This window comes from Lygodium microphyllum, chromosome 22 (assembly GCF_053477565.2).
Source record: "Lygodium microphyllum isolate KBCC chromosome 22, Lygodium_microphyllum_v1.1.10, whole genome shotgun sequence".
Classification (NCBI taxonomy): Eukaryota; Viridiplantae; Streptophyta; class Polypodiopsida; order Schizaeales; family Lygodiaceae; genus Lygodium; species Lygodium microphyllum.
The window spans coordinates 132,107,814-132,128,752 of NC_141156.1; the positions used below are offsets into that span (position 1 = coordinate 132,107,814).

At 44.8% G+C, this 20,939-nt stretch overlaps 1 protein-coding gene across 2 annotated transcripts in view; it reads left to right on the plus strand.

The window, feature by feature from the left end:
• Positions 1-20,939, plus strand: part of LOC148017633 (O-fucosyltransferase family protein) — a 50,303-nt gene that overhangs the window by 26,775 nt on the left and 2,589 nt on the right. The window lies entirely within an intron of this gene.

Here is a 20,939-nt window from a genome sequence, read left to right on the forward strand (position 1 = left end):
GATTATGTTGTTTTTTTCAGTGGTTGAGCTCCATCTAAATCTAGAGTTATGTTGGCTATCAAATCCTGCTTGCAGCCATCGCTGGTTTCTCAAGACCCTTGAGGTCGATTTGTGATTCTGGAGATACTTTATGAGGGAGAGGTTTTGTGGTTGGTGGGCGTGTATGCTTCTTCCACGGTAAAGGAACGTCGTCAACTTTGGGATGACTTGCACTGCCTTTCCATGGCTCACCAAGGTTTTGTGATGGGCAACTTTAATGCATGTCTATCTGGGGATCAGGCTATTATGGATGGTCTTGAGCGACAGACTTGGGATGCCCTTGCAGCTGGATCTTTGAAGCAGGACATGTGGTCTTGGATGTATCCATCACAATCTGGTTATACCTATCGATCTTTGCAACATCCAAACACCTGGGCTAGACTGGATCAGATATATATTTGTCAGAGTGATTCCTTTCTTCCTGCAGTTATTGACATGTGGGTGGAACGACAGCATGTCTTATCAGATCACTACCCTTTGGTCCTGGAAATGACCCATAGACATGTTCATGTATTTAAGGCTCCTTTTACTCGGTTGCCACTTTGTTTTAATCAATCTTTTCTGCAGCAGAATCAATTTTGGGAATATGTTCAGCAACTGATCGCTTCCTTTAGCTTGAAGGTCCTATTTGGAGGGATGGACGCATGGGCTGTTTTTAGGGATAATGCTCGACCATTATCCCGTCAGTATGGTATTCAGCAGGCTTCCTCTTTACGAGCTGAATTGCAAAATGCCCAATCTTTATTGGCCCACTTCTTGTCTTTAAGTCAATCAGGGGATTCTAATGATGACTTGATCACATGCATTGAATGGTTGAAAGGCAGGGTTCATTCTCTTCAAGAATAGGAATATGTAAAATACAAACTGTTGGCCAGAGCTGAAGCTTTGTACGATAATAACTGTCAATCCCATCAATTCTTTGCTCGCCTGCACCAAAAATATGCTCGGGAAAATATTTTGCGCATAATGGATGAACAGGGTGTTATGGTGATGGATCTGGCCTCCATCATTCGTATGTGTGTCGACTTTTATAAGTCCTTGCTAGGTCCGCAAGAGAATTCTTCTGATGCTGTCCTCTCTGCTCACCGATATATTTGTGAGTTGGTAAGCAACCAGGCCAAACTAGAATGGGTGGACTTAATGGAGGCAGATATTTCAGAAGATGAAGTGGATGAAGTGTTATTCCATCTACCTTGAAGGAAAAGCCCTGACTGGGATGGGCTTCCTAATGAGCTGTTTTCAGCTAATGTGCAGCAGCTTAAAGAGCCATTGACTCACTTGTGTCAGCAAGTGTGGAACTCTGGTATCATGCCATTTGATTGGAAGATTGTTGTCATTCGGTTATTGCCCAAGGTTCCCTCCCCAATCTCTTTGAAACAGTGGAGACCTATTTCTGTTATGGGTTCGTTATATAAAATCTTCTCCAAAATAATTGCCAACAAATTACAGAAAGTTTTTCCGCACCTAGTTCATCCACGTCAATATGGTTTCCGCACTGGAAATCTCAAGGCTGGCCTTTACATGTCAGACTGAAAGTTGCTCAAAGTATTATGATTAGTATGATATTGTTCTTTTTGCCACTGCTTCCCTGGACTAAGAAGTCCCTTTTGGAACTTGTTCAGCTTGTCAGGTTTATGTTGTGGAAAAAGAAGGGGAATCAGTTGGGTTGGGTTTGGATTTCGTGGTAGCATGTGACTATGCCTAAAAAAATGGGGGGAGCAGCCTTGTTGGATGTTCATTTGCATATGAAATCTTTGAGGTTGGCCCTTTTGCAGGCATTATGTGTACAGAGTCATCCTTGGTTGGACATTGCAAAATTTTTCATTGAAAAGATTGGCATCTCTCATGGTAATACTGTTATTCGTGCCTCCTGGTGGCATGTGCTCAACTCCTCGAGGCCAGTTAAGACCACCCAGTCTTTTCTTCTTTCTCATTTGATTGCATCCTAGCAGGAGCTCTTACGTTTTTCAGTTTGGCGCCCTCCTGAGATTCGCAAGGAGGCGAATTCACTGCAAGGAGAGGTCTTAGCCTCCTCCAGGTTGTTGGATTGGTTGAACAAAGATTTGCATAGACTCAAGTTTAATTGGATGGCTCGTTTGGGGTTGCAGATAGTTTTTGATGGTGTTATTCCTGGGCAGTCCCGTCTTTACTCTTTTCGGCGTATTCGTCAACACTTTCGGGTACCCCGTGGATATTGTGATACCTGGTCATCATACATGTCAATCTTCAAAGGTTTTCTCCTTTACCAGTACTACAGCCATTGTATCCATGGCGTGACTAGAAGTTTGTGATTCCGGATGATTTCGAGAAGAGGTTTGCTAACCAGATGTACCATCAGATGGTGGAGGCCAAGAGATGGGTCACTATAAAGGTGAATAAATTATGACATATTTAGGACGGCAAAAAGAAGTGGCAGGAAAGATTCCTTCAGCTCTGGAAGTCTAAGGTTCCCTATTAGGGAAAAGTTTTCTTGTGGAGACTGTTGATTGGTGGTCTTCCAACTGGAGAGGTGCTGCGTGCTCTAAAGATCTCTGCTGGTCGTCGTGTATTTTGCACTACATGTGATGAAACATTGCTTCATCTTTTTGTCTCTTGTTCAGTTGAGTGACAGATTTGGTGTTTTTTTCTCGTGTGGGGCTCTCGGCGACATAGCTCCGGATAACAGCCCGGTCATGGATTATGGGAAGCTGCCATCCGTGCCTTCTTTGCATTTTGATTATTCTTGCCTGTTCTAGTTCCTTAGATGGACTGCCTTGTGGCATATTTGGCGTACTCGGAAATGTCTTTATTTTTGATTCAGTCTCGGGCATTCATGGTCATGTGGCTCGTATTCGAGGTTTAGTGCTATGGCAGATTTCTTCTATGATATCAGCTGACCCGGTTCTTCCTGACATTGCTTCCCACTGACTAGCCATTGTTCGCTCTACACCAGCAATGTGATTTTCTCTTTGTGATATGGTCCTAATAGTCTTTCATCACTTTCTTTGAGGACCTTGATGGTTTGATGCCACAAAATGTACAGGAGAGAGAGAGAGAGAGAGAGAGAGAGAGAGAGAGAGAGAGAGAGAGAGAGAGAGAGTTTCTGTGATGACCTGATGGTCTGATGTAACAGAAAGTAAGAGATATAGAGAGAATGTTGACGTGATGGTTTGATGTAAATATTTACTACTTAATTCAATTATATTCACAAAAGAGAGTGAGAGAGAGAGAGAGAGAGAGAAAGAGAGAGAGGGGAGGAGGAGGAGGAGGAGAGGAGGAGGAAGAAGGAAGAGAGGTAAGAAGAGAGGAGAAGAAGAGGAAGAAAGAGAGAGAAGAAAAAGGGGAGAGAGAGAGAGAGATCTTTGGAGCTATTAAAGTCGTAGCTTAAAGAGTTTGATGATCAAAGCATTTAAAGTCTAAAGCACGGGGAGAAGGACGAGCATGGAACCCAAGAGAAGCACTTTGGACCCAAAGCATCCAATTGCAAGTGTAACGCCTGTTCCACCCACATCGCAAGCTTTCCAAGTGCTATCTAATTCATTAAATAGGTTATTACATTAATAAGCTGGTTGGATCGTGATTACCACTAGAATTAGGTTGGTTTGGGCTTCAAAGTTGACAATATTATTCTTGGAACCAATTGATAAACCCATAACCTATGTATTAATCCCTAAGGTAATTACACTCCCTGGTGTGAAGAAAACTGCTATGGTTTGCACTAAGGACACACAGAGTGTACGACCACAACAGAAACACAAAGAGACAGACACAGACACAGAGGGCAAAACCCAAACCCTAAATGCAAAACTCAAAACTCAAACCCTAAACGCAATCTCAAAACTCAAACACAGAAACTTGAACACAAACAGAAGAAGGGAGAGAGAGAACACAATGAATGCTGTAAATGAATGTAAGAGTGTATAGTGTGCTCAAGGGCAGAGCAATGTCGGAGTGTGACGTCCACCAGAGACGGATCCCAAGTTTGTGATCACCAGTCAGAGTGTAGGAGTGCTGAATAGTGAATGGCAGCAGGCTGGTCACTAAAACGCAGCAGTCTGGAGGCTGGAAATTGGTAAACGCAGCAGTGTACTGCCGATCAGAGGCTGGAAATTGCGCACAGGTGCTGTAAACAGCAGGCTGAAATAGTGTCTAATGTGGGTGGTGATGACTAGATGATTAGATCGCAGCAGATGATGATGTCGCGAGTAGCTGACGTCAGCATGGATGAAGGTGCCTGTAGCAGGAGCAAACACGGATGGAGTGGCAGCAGTCTCAAGGGCTGGACAGCCACGTGGGAGGAGGCTGATTGCTGAAATTTGCACGTGGAGTGAGAAACCTGCATAGACGGAATTGAGGTTGAATGGGGGCAGCCTATCTATTTATAGATGTGGAAGGGCACCCCAAAAATTAGGGTTTCCATTGAACTCTCTTGAACCGCTCCCCGTTTTAGGGTTTCCATTGAACTCTCTCAAACTACTCCCCGTTTTAGGGTTTTTACTCTAAAAGAGCATTTTTTAGTGTTTTGGGGCTATTTAAGAGATTAATTAGCAAGTAATGTATATTTTAGCTCAATACCTCCTCAGGCCCAAAATTGAGCCGAAGGTTAGGCCAACCACTGTGATGTTTATTTATCCCAAGGCGTCCCACCCCAAAGCAGCTAGGGCATCGGACAAAGGGTGCACGTCGGCTGCCCAGTGGCCTACCAAGACTATAGAGGCGATGGTTATCTTACCAAGGGAATCCAAGTAGTCACCCCAGAGAGGACATGGCATCGGACAAAGGGTGGACGTCGGTTGCCCAGTGGTCTACCAAGCCCTACAAAGGCGGATGGAACTACATGGATTAAAAAAATAAATAAAAAATAAGTGAGGTAAATTTTATGGAATGCGGCTGATTGAGTAATAGTGACCCAAAAGACGGGAGTAGGGAGGGTACACCCAACACATCACAAAAAAGTACAAGCTAACCCATCCACTCAAGATGTGGATGACGAGGAAAAATAGGTGATGAGGTATCCATGTGATGGAGGATGGTGGTGTGGTAACAACAGTCGCCAATGGAAACAACTTAGGATCCGCTCAAGTGATGCTTTGCAGAATGAGATGCAAAGTATGCTACATGCTAAAGAATGCTCATGTAGCAAGTGCCACTTGGATAGTGTCCCTCATGGGAAAATTGTTCACTTGCTTGAGCGCCCTAGTACAAAGATGATGAAATTATGCAATGCAAAGGGTAAGGTACAATAGGGGGAAAAAGCCGATGTCGAAGACAAAGTGCTGAAGCCTGTAGAATACCAAGAAGGGTAGGAACCCCCTCTCAACCTGGATGCAGAGGCTGAAGAAGGAAGAGGAGCCTGATGGTGGTCTTTGGATGGTGCCGAGAACCATAAGGAATGAAAGAATAGGAAGTGGATGAAGTGGATGAAGCACCCCGCTAGAAGAGCAAGGTAGAAGGTAATGCCATGATAGCATTGAGAGAGATGTTGCACAATCCGCCTCGGGAGGGAAAACCGGTATGCTGGAAGAAGAGCAAGCACTCCTAGAATGATGAAACCATGAAAGGAACGGTGCGCATCCCTAAGTCTCTAGCCCAGGTAGGACCAAAGCAATCTGCAAGTTAGCCCTACACTGAAAGACAAAACCTTGCAAAAGAGATGAGAATCTGCAAACACAGAGGTTAGTGGTGAGATGCTCCAAAGCAAAACATAACAGAAATAAAATCTAACTCAAAATAAATGCAATGAATGTGTATGTGTGTGAGTAGATGCAGCGGACGTAAAAAGAATGGAAAAACTAAGGACAATGGATCATATGGGCCCAACTCTAAGAGTGCGAAAAATGAATGCTAGGTTGACCTAGGATATCCAAAAGGACCTAGAGACATGCTAGTCTAAGAAGGTGGCCACTATCGTATACATCCAGTAGCAGGGCTCTGCCAAGGGAATGCCGGACGAGGTGGGGAGGAAGGTGAGATAGATGCATGAAGTGCAACGGGATTGGAACTTGTAGACTAATCAGCCAGTCCCTCTCAGGGGTAGTGAAAGAGATGGGTTGTTGAGGCTGTACTCGAGCCACATGTTGAGCAGTAACAACGGGTGCTGAAGGAGCGGATGAAGCAAGAGCGAAAGGCATAGCCCCACTGGACTGTGCAGTTGCAATGGCTTGTTGAGGCTTTTTAGGTGGAAGACCTTGGGCCTTGGAGCGACACTCCTCGTCCACATGGCCCGCTCTCTAGCAGTGTTTGCAAAGCTGGTTTTTCTTAGGGAGTTCCTGCTAGATAGGTCTAGATTCCTTGGTTCCATTTGAGGAAGAGGAGTCACCCTTTGATTGGCTTGCCTTCGCATCTTGTGAGTTCTTGCCACTGGTGGTTTTTCCTCCCGAAGAAGAGGCAACCAACCCTCTCTGCTCTGAATAAGGCTGTGATGAGAATTTCTTGTGGACTTGATCATGCAGTCTCGCGTAACGCAAGAACTGGCACTCAAACTCATAGAAGGTTGGCAATTGAGGTTGGGAGATGATGTGTTGAATGAAATTAAAGTATTGTTTGGGCAACTTATTCAAGAAGAATTTAACTTGATCGTCATCTGACTTTGGAGAGCTAGTAGTGGCGAACTCGGGTCGCCTACATTCAGCCATCTTGACTTTCAGATCATCCCCTTTCTTAATAGAGAACTCTTTAAGCTCAAAGTCGAGATTGATGCACTCAGTATGATCACAAGCCACATAGTGTTCGAGAAGGTGACTCCAACGCTCTGACACGAGCGAGAAGTGCTGCAACTGAGAGTGAAACTCAAGAAGCAATCCCTGCATCAGCTCAACATTGGTTGTGGCATTGTGGGTTCTCCATTGACGGATCTAATCAGGGTGAGCTAGTCGAGGGTCTGGCATAGGCTCTAGACCAATGACGAGGTCCCAAAGACCCTAAGACTCAAGCACTTGTTGCATGAAATTAGACCAAGTGGTGAAATTTGACTTGTTAAAACGTGTCTTATCCGTGAAGGCATTCTTGGCCGTTGCAATAGTAGTGGTAGTTCTCGGAGATGGATAGTGTGAAAAAGTGTAGTGTGGGTAGGATGAGGGACTGGAGTACACTTGGGAATGGACCCTAGAGTGCCCACCAGACATGCGGGTAGTGTGCAAGGTGGATCCATAGGTAGGGATGGGCTGACTAGGCATGGGCATGGTAGCCACATGAGAAACCCAAGGAGGTGGAACGGAAACACGGGAAGTAGAAGATGGGAATCCCTGGGTAGGTGTAACCTAAGGAGAGTGTGAAGACGCACCATAAGCTGAGGATGGAAACCCCTACGTATGAGTGGTCATGGGAGATGTGAAGCTGGGGATAGTGAGGGGGATGCCCATCACAGTCGACCCAGGAGTTATGGGTGTGCTCCTTTGCTGAAAGATGAGAGGCACTGTGTTAAAGGGTGGCATTCCCCCTAACAAAGTACCATGGTGCAAAGAGGTAGAGAATGGGGTGGAGAAGGAAAATGTGCTAGGAGTGGAGATGGAAGACCCAACCCCTAGGGTGTGTGACGCACATGTGGAGTGTAATCCAAGGTTTTGGAAAGATGATGAGAGGTGATCAAGGTGTGTTATAGAAGAGGCTGGGATGGGAGGGAAATGAGAAGTGTGTGTGATATTCTCAAATGAAACAGAAGCTGTAGAGGTACTTGAATTCCGTCTGCTTCGTGAGCCCCCCTCTATTGAAGTTCACATACGTAAGGCCATCCGGATCTTGTACCTCAAAAGAAGAAACAGGCGAGGGTTTTGGTTCATGCAACACAAAAGAATTATACAAACTTGACATTGGACTTGGTTGAGATGATGAAGATGGATCGCCAGACGTTTCGAATGCCGTATGTCCTCCATGATCAGAGAGGTGGCTAGCTTCACCAACTGGTCCAAATGTGGTAGCAAAACTGGTAGGAGTGTAAACATCACTGTACTTGTTGCGGTAGTACTCCTCAAAGTCCTCCTCTGTCATGTTAGTGAAATCTGGAATAGGAGTAGAAGAAGGTGAAGGTAAAAGTGGAGTGTTGTCCTCCTCACTGAGCTCATAATGCTATCTCAGGGCCTCCAATGATGGAGAAACCTGATAATACATCATAGGAACTGGAGAAGAAGGTGTTTGGGACATTGTGATTCGGTTATGAGTCACATTGTGTGCCTCGCACAAAGACTAGCTCTCTACAATAGCCGCAGGATACTCTTTTCAAGAGCACTGCCTTTGATACCATGTGAAGAAAACTGCTAGGGTCTGCACTGAGGACACACAGAGTGTACGACCACGACAGAAACACAAAGAGACAGACACAAACACAGACACAGAGGGCAAAACTCAAACCCTAAACGCAAAACTCAAAACTCAAATACAGAAACTTGAACACAAATAGAAATTGGAACACAAACAGAAGAAGGGAGAGAGAGAACACAACTCTGAAGTGAATGAATGCTGTAAATGAATGTAAGAGTGTACAGTGTGCTCAAGGGCAGAGCAATGTCGAAGTGTGACGCCCACTGGAGACAAATCCCAAGTCTGTGACCACCAGTCGGAGTGCTGAATAGTGAATGGTAGTAGGCTGGTCACCAAAACACAGCAGTATGGAGGCTGGACACTGGTAAATGCAGCAGTGTACTGCCAATCGGAGGCTGGAAATTGCGCACAGGTGCTGTAAACAGTGTCTAATGTGGCTGGCGATGATTGGATGATCAGATTACAGCAGATGATGATGTCGCCAGCAGCTGACGTCAGCATGGATGAAGGCGCCAGTAGTAGGGGCAAACACGGATGGAGTGGCAGCAATCTCGAGGGCTGGACAGCCACATGAGAGGAAGTTGATGGCTGAAATCTGCACGTGGAGTGAGAAACCTGCACAGACAGAATTGAGGCGGAATGGGGGCAGCTTGTCTATTTATAGATGTGGAAGGGTGCCCCAAAATTAGGGTTTCCATTGATCTCTCTCGAACTGCTTCCCGTTTTAGGGTTTCCACTGAACTCTCTCGAACTGCTTCCCGTTTTAAGGTTTTTACTCCAAAAGAGCATTTTTTAGTGTGTTTTGGGGCTGTTTAAGAGGCTAATCAGCAAGTAATGCATATTTTAGGTCAACATCTAGGAGAAGAAGGCTATGGACTATCTCATTCCTTGTAAAGCATTCAAATGAAATTGCTTTGGTTTATGTCAAAAATTTTGAGATATACTTTGTTGCTAGTAGATTGTTTGTCTTCTCTTGATTGAAATGGGAGAACTCCTTGAGGGGAAGAGTTTACTTGTCCCGAGGCTTATCAGACTTACAAAGGTTCACTTAGGGATAAAACTAAGAAGCCTTGAGATCCATTCGATACCCACTACGTTTATCAATCCAAATTTGGGGATTGGGCTAGATACAAACAACTCCTCGGGGTCTCAAAGGCAAGTAGAGAGCTCAAGGGGTTAGGAAAGCCCAAGTCAAGGGAAAGACTGATGCTTTTGTACTTGTTGGGAAGAAGGATGGGTTATCGATCAATGTAAGTGATTAATAGAACTTATGTCTTGTACAGTGTTTGAAACCTTAACATATGCCTTAGCCGAGAGAAGGGTGCGTTAAGTAAATTTTACATAGAACCGCTCCTGATCCCAAGGGGGAGAGAAAATATGCGATGGAAAGGTTATCGCGACTGTCCTTGCAATGTTTGGAAAAGGATACCATTGTTTTTGTTGATTCATCAAACAACGTCCTAAATGCTTTTGCATTAAACTGATTGTTAGGACGTGATTTGGATGATTATTTCAAGTGCTTGTGTTTGATGGTAAATGCATGGCAGGGGTTTGTGATGACAAGTTGCCATGGGGATAAAGGAATGTTTTCTTGGAAGATGATATTAGGTTGATTGCCTTGATTGTGCTTGCTTCTTAATTGAGTTAATTAAGGAAGGATATTTTGTGCGAGTGGATCATCTCCAAGGTCATACTGCGCTTCAACCTGAGAGGGCATTGCTTGATTCACGAGCCGAAGGTCGAGTGGTGAAAAGGCCAACCACGGAAGTTGTCTCACTCCTAGGTCGCTCAGGGTCAGGTGGAGCTCTGGACATCCCTTGCCTAGTCCGAAACGGATTTGAAGATTGCCGTGAGCCCAATGCGTGAAGGCATTGGAAGATCCTATTCTAGATAATGGATGGAAATCATGGTGCCATATGATTTGGACCGAGTACTTCTGTTGGACAGAAGGGATACATAATTTTTCCTGCATGGCAGGAGACAAAGATTAACTTAAAGATAAGTTAAGGAATTTGTTTTGTCAAAAGGATTGCTTGTGCGAACGAACCCTGTTCCTAAAAGGCTTAATTAATGAAGCTGATTTAAATGTCACACATAAATGTGATAGGACCTAATTAGATAATTAAAGAACGCCTATTGAGGGACATGGGTGGGTGGAACCCTCGACGGGTCTGTCCTATGGCAAGGTGATCCCAGAGAACTGGGAGGCTTTTCACAAGGTTTTATCGTCGTTCGACCTTTAGGTATGGTTAATTTGGAACCCGATTCATGCCGTTTTAGGGGATCGAAATGGGACTATACCCTACGGGTAGAGAGGTTGAGCGACGCATCCCTCTCGTTTCCCATTCTCTGTGAACCAAGTGCGGCATGGATCTGCTTCGGCTTGGGTATCTTTGCGTAAAGTAGGATATCCAAAACTTGACGATAGAATGCAAACTGGAGAAATCCTAGGCGATAAAACCTGGAATATTCCATGGAAGTACCGGGCAGCGACGCTTAGATTCGTTTCTTGATGGATCTCTAAAACGTGCTTGGATAGTTGATAGGTGGGCATGTTACATCGGATAAGATGTCCTCCGCGAACGGGATGTGGGCAGTAAGATGAAACACTTGAAATATGCAAAAACGAGATTGAAAGCTGAATGGAGGGCATCATAGTTATTTATAGAAAGTTTGGGGCCTTCCAAGTGGGTTTGTGCTTATGGGACACAGAAACTCTCTAGGATCGCGTTTCTTTTAAATAAACAAGGTTTCTTCATTAGTTAAGCAAATTTTGGAGATGTTTAAGTAAAGCTAATGCATTTTTAGTTCAACACCCCCTCATAGGTCTAACAACGATGCCACGAGAAAGATCTTTTACCCCAAGGCATCCCATCTCAAAGTAGCTAGAGCATTGGACAAAAGGTGCAAGCGGTTGTCCAGTGGCCTACTAAGATTACAGAGGCGATGGTTATCTTACCAAGGGAGCCCAAGTGATCACCCCAGAGAGTATGCCTAGTACATATATTAACCTTCAAACAACCAAGATGGAAAATCCGGAAAATCTAAAGCAAAAGGCAAGGCTAAGGCAAAAGTGAAATGGAGGACCTTTTCGCGCCAAAGAAGAATCAGAAAACACAAGAAGTGTAAAATAGTCCCAAATCAAGGAGAGAGATACACAAGAAAAAGCACAAGTCAATACTTTGTAAAAAAGCGCAAGGCGCACCAGGATTTATTTTAAGAGCATCAGGCTCTTACCCATGCAAATTGTAAAGGTAGGTGGACGGTGGAAAGGAAGCTAGGAAGATAAGAGAATAATGGGAAAAAGAGCCTAGGCCACGGTTGGCCATGTAAAAAAGGGGATAAGGCTATGACCGCTCAAAAGGGATTTAGGGTTTTGTATATAAAGTTGAAAAGTGAATAAGAAGCTCATTCTTATGTGTGGCCAAAAGTAGCTCTCTTCTTCTTCTTTCCCTTTTTCTTCTTATTCTTGCTTGCTTGAGCTTGTGCTTGAGAGAGGGTGTGTGACAGTGTGAGGGAGTGAGTGTGTGAGGTTGAGGGACCGTTGTGGAGAAGCTCTCCATCTTCTTCTCTCTTCTTTTTCTCTCTTCTTCTTCTTCTTCTTCTTCTTCTTTTCTCTTCTCTTCTCTTCTCTTGTCTTGCTCATGGCAATGGAGCTTGGAGTGTGGAGCTCGCTTGAAGCTTGCACTTGGATCGTGGAGCTATCGGAGTGCTCGTGAGAGGAAGCAACTCGATCGGGCATGGAGGTAAGCTTACTACACTTGTAGAGATGGATAGTACATCGGGTGTGTAAGAGGTAGCCATAAGTGCTTGGCTTGGAACGCTTGAATAATAAGCGGTTCGTGGATCTTGGTGGTTAAGCTTGTGCTCGGCTCAATATTTTGGTTCTGTTGCTAGAACCAACTGATTCAAGCCTTGAGTGCTTGCGCACTTTGAATCGAGCATTGAAATAGGGTTATTTTCGAACCGGTGCTTGAGATAGATAGGTAGGAAGCGAGGGAGTTTGACGAGGTATTCGATCATCTTAGTAAGTAGATTTTTGGTTTTTTGGATTTGGAAAAGCATGTTGGAGTAGTGTAGGTTTTTTTTTGTGATTTGGATGCATTAGGGTAGGAAAAAACACACAAAAATAAATGAAAATAAGCAATAGGGTTTCTGCTGTCGTAACAGAGCATGAGGGTTTGATTTGTTTGCCGATTTGCATTTTGGAGTTTATGTGCTATTCCAGGTATATACAACTCTTCTCCTTTATCCATAGCTTTGATCTGGAGGTGTGTGCGATACGTCGTGACCTGAATCGTGTGATTCGAGTGATTTATCATTACGTCGGTCAAAATCGCGCTGCGTTTGGCCCATTCGAGTGACGGTGATTTTGGGCGGAGTCCTAGAATCGGCCCTTGGCCCTCTTGTATTCTGCCATTCGGTCCACTACCACTCGGACGCCCATCGCTCGGCCTATCTAAATCGACCACTCGGACCAACTTGATATTTGACCCTCGGTCCTGCCGACTTGGCCCAACTCCCTACTCGGACAAGTTGACATTCAGCCCGATCGAATTCACCATTCGAACCAACTTGGCATTCAGCCCACATGACTCGGTCCTTGGCTCGGTTGATTCTGCCCACTATCGTTCGACCATTTGGCTCTCGGACAACCACATTCGGATTGGCCGAATCGGACATTCGAACCAGTCGCATTTGGCCATTTCCTCATTCGGCCCTAGGCCATTCGGACAAGCCAAATCAAACATTCGGTACCTGCAATTTGGGATTGTTGGGCCGAATTTGGATTTCTTTAAAATTTTAACTTGTAGACCTTGAAACCGACCCAGAGACCATATAGAGCAAAAGCACATCATAGATCCATCACTAGATTGAAATCTAGAGCAAGTAGTTCAAAACTTGGCTATGGATGCGGTCCCTCAAATCGCGCATGGTGTTTAGCGTAACGGCTCTGTGGGCCGAGGGGGACTGTCCCCCCTGGACCCCTATAGAGGCTCTTCCCTCTCTGCACCTCCTCCAAGAAGGATGGAGAGAAAACGCCCGCCATGATAGGTCCTCCAAATTAGATCCTTGTGTAGTAATGGCTCTGCACAAGCATAGATTCTCACTTGCAAAACAACAACCAAAAGCCCATAACCAAACAAAGATAAAAAGAGACCCTAGAACCTCAATGGGCCAATCTAGCCAACAAGGGCAAAAAGGCCATACCACAAAAACATGTATAGGTTGCGTTCGGATTGCATCTAGTCAAAACAGAATGCAACAACATCAAGCTACTACGAGGATGACTAGACATGGCAATCCTAATAATAGATGCACCTCGAATGGCATTGCACAGACGACCCAAGACATCAGTGGAGAATCCACATCTAGTTGTGCAGTTGGGGACTCAAAGGCATGTATTAGAAGGCTTGAATTTATAAGCCAAGACCCGGAAGATGAAGACATAGTACCTCCTGCTTATCTTAGGGTCAAACTCATCGCAAAAAGAGAGCATAGTGTCGATGCTCTCATCGATGAAGAAGCAGATTTTAATATCTTGACCTATGAAGCATGGACTCTACTAGGCTAACCAAAGCTCGCACCAACTGATGCAACTCTTAATCCTTATGGGGGACATCCACAAGCACTTATAGGGAAGTGCAAAATCCTTGTAACTATTGAAACTGAAAGCTTGCCTATCCTGTTCCATGTTCCCTCAAATAGTGCTAATTGTGGAAAGAAAACCCTCCTAGGAAGACCTTTCAAAAGGGCGACAAAGTGTGAGGCTATTTATGTAGCACAAAGGATACACTTGACACTATTGGGTGTGAGGATAATCACAACCTTTAGTAAGGGTGACCTCGTCAAGCCTTCAGGGAAGGACAAGGAACATTCTGACATACCAAGCAAGTCTAGTAACAAGAACAAGGACTTGTTGAAAGAGTTGATGCAAGCGTATGTTGAACAGAGAGAACTAGTGAGTGAGACCATGCTTGAAACAAGAAGGTCAAGAGACAATGCCAAGGATAGGCTTTGGACTTACAAATACCGTAGAAGACCACAAAAGAAGCCCAAGCCTTATAGACGAAGGTATCAATGGAGAGCCAGCACAACGCTGCGATGGATATCCAAAGCGTTGCTACGTACTCAAGGGTATTATGTAGGTAACGGATGGATTTGGGTACCAAAACCCCCTGCTAGACCACCTCTATCAGTTGAAGGCCAGGATGTATCAAGAGTGAAGAAGCACAAGAGGAAATCTAAATGAAAAAACAAGTCTCGAGTCAAAAACATTGGAGTGATTGAGCCCCTCATGATTGAAATCAAGAAACCAAACATGACTATTTGAAGGGTAGATCCTCAGCCTAGCGTGCTTAACAAACAGATATCAGATGTAATCGTTGAGGGTACACAAAAGCCACTAGTGCCCAAGGAGCCTTTGATTTTCCAAGAGGATAATGAGTACCACGGGCACAATGTTGCTCATGATAAGGCTGATTGCTCAATAAAGCAAATGGCAGAATCGTCAAACAACAACGAGCAAATCTTCCAGCGAGTGTCAAGTCCACTTAGGAGTCCCAAGTCTCCTACACCTTCTTTTCCTAAACGGACACAGGAGGCACGACGACAATCATCAAGTGCAGCTGCTCAATTCCTATCTCAATTTCCATCTGAGCTTTCCAAAGGTCCAAGATGCACAACATGACACCTCCCTTAGTTCTCAACTTGAAGATATGCTTGTGCAATCCACCTTGACTAGCTCAATTGATGCTTGATCTACACAAGTGAATGCGCAAAGGGCAATAAAAGACACGACCACTTTTGATTTGCCCAAGGACTTGACACCGTGGTCTACCAATAGTATCCAGTTCACTGAACTAGCCGCTTCTTCTTCCAATCAGGAATCACAACAGTCACAGTCTTTGGACGTGACGAGGCCCCTTGCGGAATGTGTCCTTAGCAATTCGCATGCAGAAGGGATGTCACAACCAACATCCTTGACACCTCCGGCACTTCCGAAACACCTAAAGTCTAGACTTGAGGAGAAATCCCTTGAAGATTTGGCCTGATGAAGTGCCTGATGAAGCTTGATCACAAGCTGACAGCCATCACACGTGCGTACGTCCATGTGGATGGGGGAAGGCCAATATTAGAGCACATGAAGCTCATAGCCGAACCCTTGACTTGGGATGAGCAACATGTTTGCTCCCGCTATGAAGCTATTGCTGAGGAAGTCATAAAGGACATCCCAAAGGCCATAGCTAGAGAATTGCGCTTGATACCCTCACTCTATGTTGCCCAATGTGAGATAAACAAGGACAAGCTTGAAACAATCAAGTGAAAAGGGAAAGGACAAGGCAACTTTGCGCAGAAATGATACTCCAATCAAAGTGGTAGCGAAAATTGGCCACCGACTAATGACACTCACTGAGCAAAGGAAAGCCCTTTGGACATCAATACATGATCCCATGTACGTTACCCCAACCTCATTACGAGTGTTGGCAGTGGTCCATAAGGTCCAGCTTTCTGCCACTATCCAAAAACATCCCTTGTATGATAAACTGCTTCTAGAAGAAGATCTATATGTAGCTAGCAGGCTAGGAGTAGGAGGCATGGTTCTTGATGTTAGCGCATATGTCTTTTGTCTCACTCAAGACCCTGCAATCCTAGATCTCTATGCTTCTCGTCAATACAACCTTGACTTCTTCAACTGGTTTTGTCCAAGCTTACATGACAAGAATCCTAAACCGTCCCTTGGTTCTACACTAGGGTCACCCAAACCTCCTGAGCAAGAGAAAAATAGCTCTAAGTACAACACCGGCATTGATAAGAAGCAATGGAGACATGTTTCAATGGGTAAGGACAAGAGCCTAGAGCAAATGCCCGACCAAGAGTAACTCCCAATGCAATCAAATGAGAAGCTAAACGGAGGGGAATTAGTTGAAGAGCTAGACTCTCCAAAAAATGAGACAGTTGTACCCTCACAATCTAGTGAGGCTGTTCAGCAGGCCGCAGCTACATCCCATGAGGACACATTAGAGGAAGAGAGGGCTGAGGCCCACCAAGCACATTAACGGTTGACTTAGTTCAGGGTCCAGAATTTGTAAGGGATACACCTCAATTGCCTAAGAAAAAGAGGAAAAAACAACGAAAACAACGGGAGTTACAAGTGATCGTAGACGCCAAGGAGATTGAGACCAAGAGTGCTGAAGAGCCGAGGAATAAAGCATGGAGTCCACTGACGAATGAACCCATTGCCATCTCTCCTAACAGCAGTGAAACCTCAGACACATCCGTGTGTTTTGATAAATCAAAGCAACCATTACCATCAACGGTTGCTTGTAACACTCAATCCACGGATGACAATAGAACTTGCATTGACCAATCAAGGGTGGATACAACACTGTCACAACAGGTTGACAAAAGTATATCAGTCATATTTGTGGAGAACCATGACACAATAGCAGCAAAGTCTCAGAAGAAACATGAAAACCCCGAGGACATAAGCAATCCTAGCATTGACCAATCTTGCTCATCTAGGCCTGAGTCCCTAGCCATGCTGAAGCCTAGGGAAACTCCTAGAACCTTGCATGAGATAGCAATCGAGCAAGCCCTCATTAAACATAGAAGTGTCACAGAATGCTTAATTGAGTTGGATGCTAAACTCAAATTATTCGCACGTATCTACGTCCTTGCAGAAATGGGTACATTCTCTAAGGAGCAGCTTGAGGAATACTTGTCATATCCTCTATCCTAGGAAGAGTAGGAATATCTTGACGACCACTATGACAAGCTCCTACATGAACGCATGCAACTCATCTTTGACAAGGAGGCCGACAAACTACGTCTAACTGTGACATTCAATGAAGTGCTTTGCCAACCAAATCTCCTAGAGATAGAGTAATTAAAGCGACAATCAAAGGGTCCAAGTCAATTTGAAAAACGTTGGTTTGAAAACTGTGCTACAATGGCCGAACTTGGAGCCCAGATTATGACAGTCTCAGAGGAGCGATTGGCCAAATGGCGGTCTCAAAGAGACCCAACCTATGTGGCATCAACTTCCTTTCGAATACTGACTGCCATTCGGGGTATGGACTTAGCTGGAACTAGCCAAGAGAACTCTCTGGTTGATAAGATTCTCACTGAGGAGGAGCTACATGTTGCAAGTAGACTCGGACAAGGTACCATGCTACTCGATGTTGCGAAATATCTGTTGATATTGAGTAGGTTGACACGAGTATTGGATACGTGTGCCACACTCGAGTGCAATATTGAGTTCTACAACTGGTTCTTATCTTTACGAAGCGACATGGATTTATAAATGTGTATATAAATAAACAATGTGTTTTGTGACTGTGTATAGATAATACAAAAAAAGAGAGCAAAGCCAGCACACACACAAGCAATGATAATCAAGCGCAGGTGATATGCATCCAAGTCAACACCATGGGATTCAGATATGTGATGTCTCTTTGCGTTGCACGTGTTGAGAAACCCTTTATCCTTCACTTGCAATTTGTGTTTTTTGCCTTTCTACGTTTTGCGTTTAGGATTTGCAGCCCTAAAAAGGGGCGCCATCCTAGACTGACTATGCCTATTTATAGGCCACTCTCTCATTCATTCCTCATGGTTGATTCATTCAGTCCGTCACCTCTTCTCCCCAGCCTCTTCATTCCCCTCACACCCCCCTTCGGGATGACATTGTGGTTCGTGGTTTGTGGCTGTCTTCATCATCTTCCTTGTGCTACGGCACCCTTGTTCCCTTGTATCACATTCACTCCATGATTCAGAACTTCATCATTCCATTCATGAGAGTTTCTTCTCTCTTCTCTTCTTCTCTTCATGTTTGCTGAGTTCACTCAATGTTCCTCCCCGCAACCCTACTATCTCGCTGATACGTCATCTTTTGACATGGTATCAGAGCTGGATTTGCTCACCTAGTAGCGAAGATCCTCCACTCCAGTGAAGGCAAAGACCAGTGGCGGGTTCGGCATCCACTTCTCTTCTTCTTCTTCTTCCGCTGCATCAAAATCTCGTTTTTGCAGATTTCAGGTGTTTCAGCTTGTTGGCCACACCCCGTTCGCGGAGGACATCTCAGCCGAAGTTGTCCATTGCTTTCTCCATCAGTTGACACCTGATTTCTAGCCCTCTTCACGCAGTTTGGAGCTGATTCCAGCTAGGCGACTGCTGTTCCTGTGCAAACCTGCTGCCGAACAGCCTGCCATGTCATCAGTCTTGCTGTCTGCGTTTTTAGTCTTTCTCTCTCCTGTAGGCTGTCTTGCCTGCGTTTTTAGTCTTTCTCTCTCTTATTGTCTGCGTTTTTAGTCCTTCTCTCTCCTCACCTGCGTTTTTCTACTGGTTGTAAGCTCTTACTGCTGGTCACATTCTCCTCCCTCTAGCAGCTCACTTCCAGCCCTTCCACTATCCTCCCACCCCTTGAGGCGGACATTGCGGTTCATGGTTCATGGTGGCTGAGCTCTTCCTTCTTCAGTTTGCTACACCGGTACCATGGCGTCTCCCCCGACAGATTGCCCTTCTACTGGGTGTTCCTACTGCGGTATGAATGGTCATCCCATCGAAGACTGTCGAAATCGACCTTTACTCGCCACCCCTCTGGAGTACATGTGTCTTCCACCGGGCACTCCTTGTGCCACCTCTCCTTTCTGGGCTACAGAGATCGTTCTGCATCGGTTATCAGAGTACTATGCTCAAGGTAATAAGGTGCATCCAATGTGAACTAAGTCCTTTTGAGCACATGGAGGATCAATTAGCATTACGACCTCGTGGAGATCGTCGCAATGCCAGCGGTAGTCTTCTCCCACTTATTTTCAGGTACAGTGGCTTCCACGACCTACGGCTTTGCAGTCCGCTCCACCGAGAGATAGTGATTGTTTGATACTGTCTCATCGTCAGTTCGCTCCTTCGAGAGATAGTGGCTGCTCGACTTCTTTGTCTTCATCGACTACCTAGTCTACTCCACTGAGAGACAGCGACTGTTGCCCATCTCTTGCTCATTCTGAGGCCCATCCTTTCCCACCCTCGACTACTCAGGTTCGAGAGGCTGCCTTTGGGAGCTCTTTGGCACCTCAGATACCTTCTTTGACCCGACCGGTGGCACTTCCTTTGTCATTACACATTTCAAAGTTCGTGATCCATGAGTTTTTGGATTCCCTATCTACTTTAGAGGGGGATTCAGAGGGGGATGTTATTTCTTTGCCCTCAAAGGGCGCATCTACTTCTTCAACTTCAGCGGGGGCCCCTCCACCTCCCATCTCAGAGGGGGAACCTACTCCACATAAAGTTCTTCACCCATCCTTTACTTTCTTGGGGTGGCTGTCTTCGACCAGTCATCTCTTCCACCATGGGACACCTTGCTATTAGTTGAAGAGCTAATGACATGCATGCAATTAGTCTCCTTACGTGTGAGCTATGATAGAATGCATCCTCAAAGAGTTTTCTATGTCAACCATGTGCCAAAGTAAGAAAGTTGGTCAAGAGCATGAACCTTGTGGGGTCACGATCGAGCCTATGTTTACATGCCTCTTTTTATGTTTATTTTTTGTGCTTGTTGCATCTTTTTGGAGATTCATGTTCAACAAATGACTCAAGCGTTAGGGCTAGCCATTCGAATGAACAACTTGAGTTTGTGTGATGCGTTTTTATATGTTGTAAGAATTTTTTAGCATTAGATTTATCCTAAAATAAAATTTGCATGTATGACAAACCTCCTTACACCCAAGAAATTGGATCAAATGTAGCATTGCTCTTTTAATTTGTCACCAAAGGGCACATGTGGTAAAACGTGAGTTGCACTAGAATAAAACCACATCATTGCTCTGTATTTGGAATCTCTCGTGGATGCAAGTGCAAGTGCCTTGTGGACAAGAAAAGAGGGGCGGTGGAGATCCTAACATATGCATATATGTTATATGATCCACGTACATGCATGTGAAATGGTGGTCTGAACTGAAGGGACACACTTGTTTGTATGTGCAATGGTTATGCTGATCCAAGTGTATGACTAAGTCCTGCTCTTTTGTTGTTGGGAAGGAAGTGTGCAATGTCATGCTTGGAGCTTGTGTATTTGTGTGATCTTAGTTTGGTTAATAGAATCCACAAGGCTATCATTCACTGGTCAGTTGTGACTAGTCTGGTGATGGGGCAGGCATTCCAGGTCACTTTGTCTCTATTTCAATTCAAATTTGAGTTATGTTTATTGGAGTTGGAGAATTCTATAAGCATGCAATACCTGTAATCAAGTGGTGAAGTTCGAGTAGATGTAACTAAGCAGTGACATTAGTAATAAACAAGCTTTCTTATGACAGGTTGCAATGTCGATCATGTTTATCTTGAAGAGTGTGTATTTTGTCACTTAGGTCCCTGCTTGACACGTCCGCCATCAGCCAGCATCTATATCTTATCACTCTTTTTGGTAGCCTTAAGCCGGTGGATGGGTAAACCGGCCTTAAAACAAAACTCTAGAGGTGCTGAAAGCATCTTAGCTGCAGTGTTTTCAGGCTACAAGGCAAGTGCAGGACCTCTGAAAATACAAAATGCAAAAGCGGCAGGTGTAGAGAGCAGCACAGACCATCAGTTATCAAATCATTCATAAAAGATACAAATTTGCGGGAACAGTAGGCTCAAAGTGACAGTAGCAGGCAAATAGAGTGGCTCTGCAA